The sequence below is a fragment of the Symphalangus syndactylus genome, chromosome 16 (assembly GCF_028878055.3).
Source record: "Symphalangus syndactylus isolate Jambi chromosome 16, NHGRI_mSymSyn1-v2.1_pri, whole genome shotgun sequence".
Taxonomy (NCBI): domain Eukaryota; kingdom Metazoa; phylum Chordata; class Mammalia; order Primates; family Hylobatidae; genus Symphalangus; species Symphalangus syndactylus.
Genome location: NC_072438.2, coordinates 92,368,092 through 92,374,404, shown reverse-complemented (window position 1 = coordinate 92,374,404; position 6,313 = coordinate 92,368,092).

The following is a 6,313-nucleotide window of genomic DNA, read 5'->3' as shown; positions in this document are numbered from 1 at the left end:
CTGCAATCACTGTGTCCTGCTGCTGCAAATCCCTGGGGTGCTCTCTGAGTTGGAGTCCTCTTTCTCACACACACAACCTTTTCCTGTCTTTTTTTTTTTTTTAATTTCTCTTCCTTTTTGAAGCTCCTCTGGTGGCTTTCCTGGAGCTCTGCCCTCTAGTTGCTCCTACATCCCTGGCTGCTCCCCACCTCTGGCCATCCCCCTCTGCAGTTGCCACTTAATATGCATTCAGGGAGAACCACCCTGGGTCCACCAGCATTTATTCAAGGGTGAGGCATGCTGATGACACTTCACCTACTGTTACCAGTGTGAATCTGAAGGGTCTACATCAAATCAAATCCTTGCCTCCTTGAATGAAAGAATTCAGCTGAGGGTCGTAAGGCAGAGGGACAGACTGAGGCAAGTTTTAAAGGAGGAGTGAGAGTTTATCAAAAAGTTTTAGAGCAAGAATGAAAGGAAGCAAAGTACACTTGGAAGAGGGCCAAGTGCCCTGTTTGGTCCGTGACTTGGGGTTTTATACACTGGTATGGTTCTGAGGTTTGCATTTCTTTTCCCTTCCAAGGGAAGATTCAAACTCTTCCCTTGGAGCAGGCTGTCCACCATCTTGCCTCTTAGGGTGCATGCCTGGGTCTGCTTGCCCAAATTCTGAGATCTTATCAGGAAGCTACTGATCACCAGCTTCAGATGTTTCTCTAGGGAGACTGCCGTTCCCTGGTGCTGGCTGTGACCAAGTATTATTTTAGAGAGACAGTTTAGCAACCACCTGACCATCGCCTGATGGTCACCTGACATTCCTGGGGAGGTAGACCTCTCCTGCCCTGCTTATGTCTTCCTGACTACCTACTCTAACAATGCACCCCTGCAGAGTTACGTTATTTTACTGAGTTTATAGCTTTTACATTGAGAAAAACTGAGGGTCAGAGAAGTACATTGCCCAAATCCACAGCAAGCTAAACATGAAGCATGGACACATCCAGCTTTTCCCTCCCTCGCTTTTCACCCTCGTCTTCCTCACACTCTCCCTCTGCCATACCTGCCACAGCCACCTCATGGATGACTTCCAACATTACAGAGCCACATGGGTCTCATACAACTGCCCCCCACCACAAGCCTCCACACTCCTCTTCACGGTCCCCCAAAGCCCAGCTCTGTCCAGAGGGAGCGCACCCCATCCCTGGCTAAGTGAGTCAGGGTCTAATCCAATCCAGTCACCAATTCCCCTTCAGCTGATGCCCAGGTCCTCAGCCTCTCCCATGACACAGGGGGCACACAGCTGGGAGATTTCCCTCCCTCGCTAAAACAGAGGTGCAGGAAAGAGCTCCTTCCTTCCCTTCCTGTTGTGGCTGGGATTTGTAAGGCCCTAGGACCCAGAGAATGCAGGCACCAACCCGGGTCCTGACACCAAGAAACCCCCAAACCACCTTGGATCCCTGGAGGACTGTGTGGGAGATGCTTAAATGTTACCCTCTTAGCCACTGTCAGTCAGGTTTTCTGTTATTTGCAGCCCGAGAAAACTCAACTGATATTCCAGGCTGAACCAAAATTAAATTCTGTTTCCTCACAGCCCGCTTCTCTTCGGGATTCTGTGCTGGATAATCTGTGCTGAATAATCTCTAAGCCAACCTCAGGGTCTTGCTTCTTGGTGTCCTCTCAGTCTCTGCAGTAAAAGCAGCTGCATCTCTCAGCAACTCTCCACTCTGCTGCCTCGGTCAGTGTATTAGTGTGTTCTCACGCTGCTACTAAAGACATACCTGAGACTGGGTAATTTACAAAGAAAAGAAGTTTAATTGACTCACAGTTCAGCATGGCTGGGGAGGCCTCAGGAAACTTACAATCATGGTGGAAAGGGAAGCCGGCATATCCTCATTCACATGGCAGCAGCAAGGAGAAGTAGAGCGCAAAGCGGGAGGAAAGCCCCTTATGAAACCATCAGATCTCGTGAGAACTCACTTTCATGAGAACAGAAGGGAGGTAACTGCCCCCATGATACAATTACCTCCCACCAGGTCCCTCCCATGACACATGGGGATTATGGGAACTACAATTCAAGATGAGATTTGAGTGAGGACACAGCCAAACCGTATCAGTCAGGCTCACATCTCTGCTTCCTGCTGCTGTGCTCCTTCCCTCTCCAGAGGGGCCTAACTTTAATCTTTCTAACATGCAAATACCATTGATAACTTCTGCCGCTCTCACCTAAAGGCCTGGAAAGCACATCCCCACCTTGGGACTCAGAGGGGCCCGCCCTACCTGGACTGGCTGCCCTTTTACAGAAGAAGGGGTGGGTGTGATCCTGAGGCCGCTGGCATCCTTCTTGCTTGGTCTTCCAGAACAGGAATGCACTGAGTTTGCAGGTTGCTGGCACCCCAGGACTGATAAGACTTCGCCCACGTTGGCCAGGCATTGGGATGAAAACAGCCCCAACCTGGAACTCAATGACAATTAAGGTCTCACCTGATGGAGGGAGCTGCCTGCAGGGCCCAGGCCTGCATGGGAGGGAAAAGAAATGGCCTTTTTGGTGTCTGCAGACGTGGAGAGGGGCTAAGCGGAGGCACAGATCTAGGCTTGAGGAGTTTGCCAAGTAAATAAATTATCTGGCCGTAATTGAGAAAAACCATGTTAACCAAAAAGCGACCGAGGCAGCTGTCAATCCATAGATGTTTATTTCGCCAAGGTTGAGAACACGCGCATGAAAACAACCACAAGCCACAGAAACATCTGTGAGCTGTGCTTTTTCCAAAGGGGGTTTCGGGCACGGCAATATTTAAAAAGGCAAGGGCAAGCAGGAGGGAAAAGACGGGGGAGGGAGGCAGTGAGGCAGAAGCTTGCATTCTTATGAGGCTCTGAGTCTCAGTAAATCTACATTTTACACATGAAAAAAGGAAGCACAGGAAAAGTCAATTATGCATTTGTCTCAGGGATGATTTCTGGTCTGGTCTTTGTCCTCTCTGTGAGGATCAGCTGGTAACTGACATTGTCAGGGTGAGTTCCAAAAAAACTTGTTTCAGGGCTAGTTTATAGGGGGTGGATATAGCCTGAAAGCTCTAGCTGCTCACAAGGAATTTCTGTGTGAGCGCTCTGGGAGGGAGGCCATCTGGAGAGATGTGTGGCCTTCCATGGTTGTGGGATCCTAGCTTACGGATGAGGCTCTAACACAGGGTTGTGACATTGCAGCTGTCTGGGAAGGAAAGGAAGGCAGTATTGCGCAGTTCCCAGGCTGAACTTTCCCTCTGGCATAGTGACTTTCGGGTCCTGAGCGTCTATTTTCTTTCACTACCAGCTGCAGGGCTGTCATAAGGCGGACAAACAGGATTAATGGAAAGTCAACAGGATGCAGCTGGGGATGTGAATCTTCCTCGCCAGTGTAGACTCGCAGGTGTGGCCAGTGACTACCCTGCTACAGGGTTAGCGCTCCTGGGGAGGTCAACTTTTCATTTCATTTTAATTCATTTAAATTAAAAAACTGAAGCAGTATAAAATACTTCTCCTGGGCTGGGCGCAGTGGCTCATGCCACTAATCCCAGCACTTGGGGAGGCCAAGGTGGGCGGATCACTTGAGGTCACTTGAGACCAGCCTGGCCAACATGGTGAAAACCTATCTTTACTCAAAATACAAAAATTAGCTGGGCGTGGTGGTGGGTGCCTGTAATCCCAGCTATTCGGGAGGCTGAGGCAGAAGAATCACTTGAACCCGGGAGGCGGAGGTTGTAGTGAGCCGAGATCACACCACTGCACTCCAGCCTGAGTGACAGAGCAAGACTCTGTCTCAAAACAAACAAACAAACAAAACTTCTCCTGAAAAAATGACAAGAAAAAATATTGTGGAAAGCTCTGTTGATCCCGTCACACTCGGATCTCTGTTCGGTGTGTGCTAGACCCTCTGACCTTGATGCTGTCAGCACTGAGATGACAGTGACGCAAAAGCCAGTGAATTCACTTCATTTAGATTGACGTCGTTTTGAAATGGATACGCTTTTGCTTCAAAGTCAAATCAATTATTCTAAAACAAATGAAGCAGTTTTGTCAATGTGGGAGGTGAACTGTAAAGGAAATGACTTTTGATGCTAGACTCAGTTATCGGAAAACTTAAATATGTAAATCTACTGAACTATAAATTTTGTGAAATCTAAACACAAATCAAGTACTTCTTTTTTTTTTTTTTCCTGAGTCAGGGTCTTGTTCTATGGCCCAGGCTGGAATAAAATGGCACCATCTCAGCTCACTGCAACCTCCACCTCTGGGTTTAAGCGATTCTCCTGCCTCAGCTTCCCAAGTAGCTGGGATTACAGGTGCCCACCACCATGCCTGGCTAATTTTTGAATTTTTAGTGGAGATGGGGTTTCACCATGTTGGCTAGGCTGATCTTGAACTCCTGACCTCAAATGATCAGTCCACCTCAGACTCCCAAAGTGCTGGGATTGCAGGCATGAGCCACTGTGCCTGGCCAAATCGAGTACTTCTGATGAAAAGATAGCGTCCAAATTGAGATATGTGTAAGCAGAAAATACACACCAGATGTCAAAGAGGACAAAAAAAAAAATACAAAATATCTCACTCATGATTCGTTATATTGATTACCCGCTGATGGAACGTTTGTGATAAATTGGGTTAAAATGTATTATTAAAATTAATTTCACTTGTGTCTCTTTCCTTTTTTTTAATGGAGCTATGAGAAAATTTAAAATTACATACATGGGGAAAAAAGCTAAAGTTGCCATTTTTTCCCTTTACTTTCATTTATCTGTTTGTCTAATAGTCACTGAAGAACAAACCTTTTTAAAGAAGTACGTGTATGACTTATATTATACTTCTATCTGCAGTGCTGGTTCAGAACACCACGACATTTGACCAAAGGACTCAGCAGAGGGAAGGCTGCCCAGGCCCCAAGCTCACCATGAAGGACACAGCCACACCCTTGGTTCATTTTCGCACGAATTTTAGACCCTCCCATCTATGTTGAAGACTCTGGCTACTGGCTACATGCTCACCAATACCGTTCCAGGGCAAAAGCCCAGCACATCTCAGGGGTTTCCTGGGAGGCCGGATGAATGTGTGAGGCCTCCTGGGAGCAGCCCTCAGCAGGCAAGGGCTTTGGCCTGTTGGGGTCCACAGCTAAGTGTCCACAGTAGACCAGCCCTGCTCAGGCTTGGATTCTCTCAACATTAGGCAAAGGGTCTCCCCATACCCATTTGACAGATGCAAAAACTGAGGCTCAGGAAGCTCAAGTTTGGGAATTCTTTGAATTTTACGTTTCCTGAGCAACTATTTGAATATAAGTTGGACTTTCTCATACTAGAAGCAGGGATTAGTAACACAGTTTCCAGTTATCCAACTTCTCCCAGTTCCTCAAGGTGGTCGATCCAGACATCTGCCTTACAAAACCGCCTCCTGGCACCACCTCCCCGTGGACAGCTTGATACCACCTGCTTGACTTGTCCCACTGACCCCCACACCCGCATGGGCCGTGCTGATATCCTACCCACACTGACCCCTCTCAGTCACAGTGTGAGTCCCCAGGGCTCATGCCTGCTTGCTCTAAACCCCCCAATTAGAACCTCCAGGGGAAACCTGCTGAGATGACACCCTGGACCCCAGTAAAGGCTTTGGCTCACAGCTCATCTCTCTCTCTTGGCCTCCACCTTCTGGTTGAGCCCATGTGTCCTGGATGGCTCCCCCATTTTGCTGGCCCTGCGAAGCGTGCTGCCCTCTGTTCTCTGGATCTGTAAGCAATAAACTGCTTCTGTCATTTCTTGGGTTCTGATGAGTTGCCTCCTCCACCCATCCTAACTTCTTTCCTGGTCAGGGCTCTCCGGGAGAGTGGCTGTCTCAGTAGGAATAAACTGGACACAGGTCAGACGAGAGCCACAAGAGCATGTGCCAGGATAAACAAGCTTCCTGTGAGAGGGACACCTGGTCACAGGTTGGACACTTAGGAATCAGGTCGTCTGCCAGGACAAAGAAGGATCCCATGAAAGGCACATGGGAAACACCCACGACCACATCCCCACGATCCCGTCACGGCAGGGCTAGAGTTTACAGCCACTCTCTACTGAGAAGGACGTCAAGACAAAATTAGGAAAAAAACTACAACATCAAGTCACTTGCCCAAAGTCACACGCACGCACCCCGCGGGTGCAGGTGCAGAGTTTCTCACCGGCTCTCCCCTTTACGCCACCACCAGAAACACAGGAGATATTTCTGAGGTAGCCTCAGGCCCTGGGACCCAAAAATGCCAGTGCTTGGAAATCCACTGCTTAGGAGACAACAGCTGGGTGACAACTCTAGCCCACCGTTTTCTGCTATCTTTTTAAAA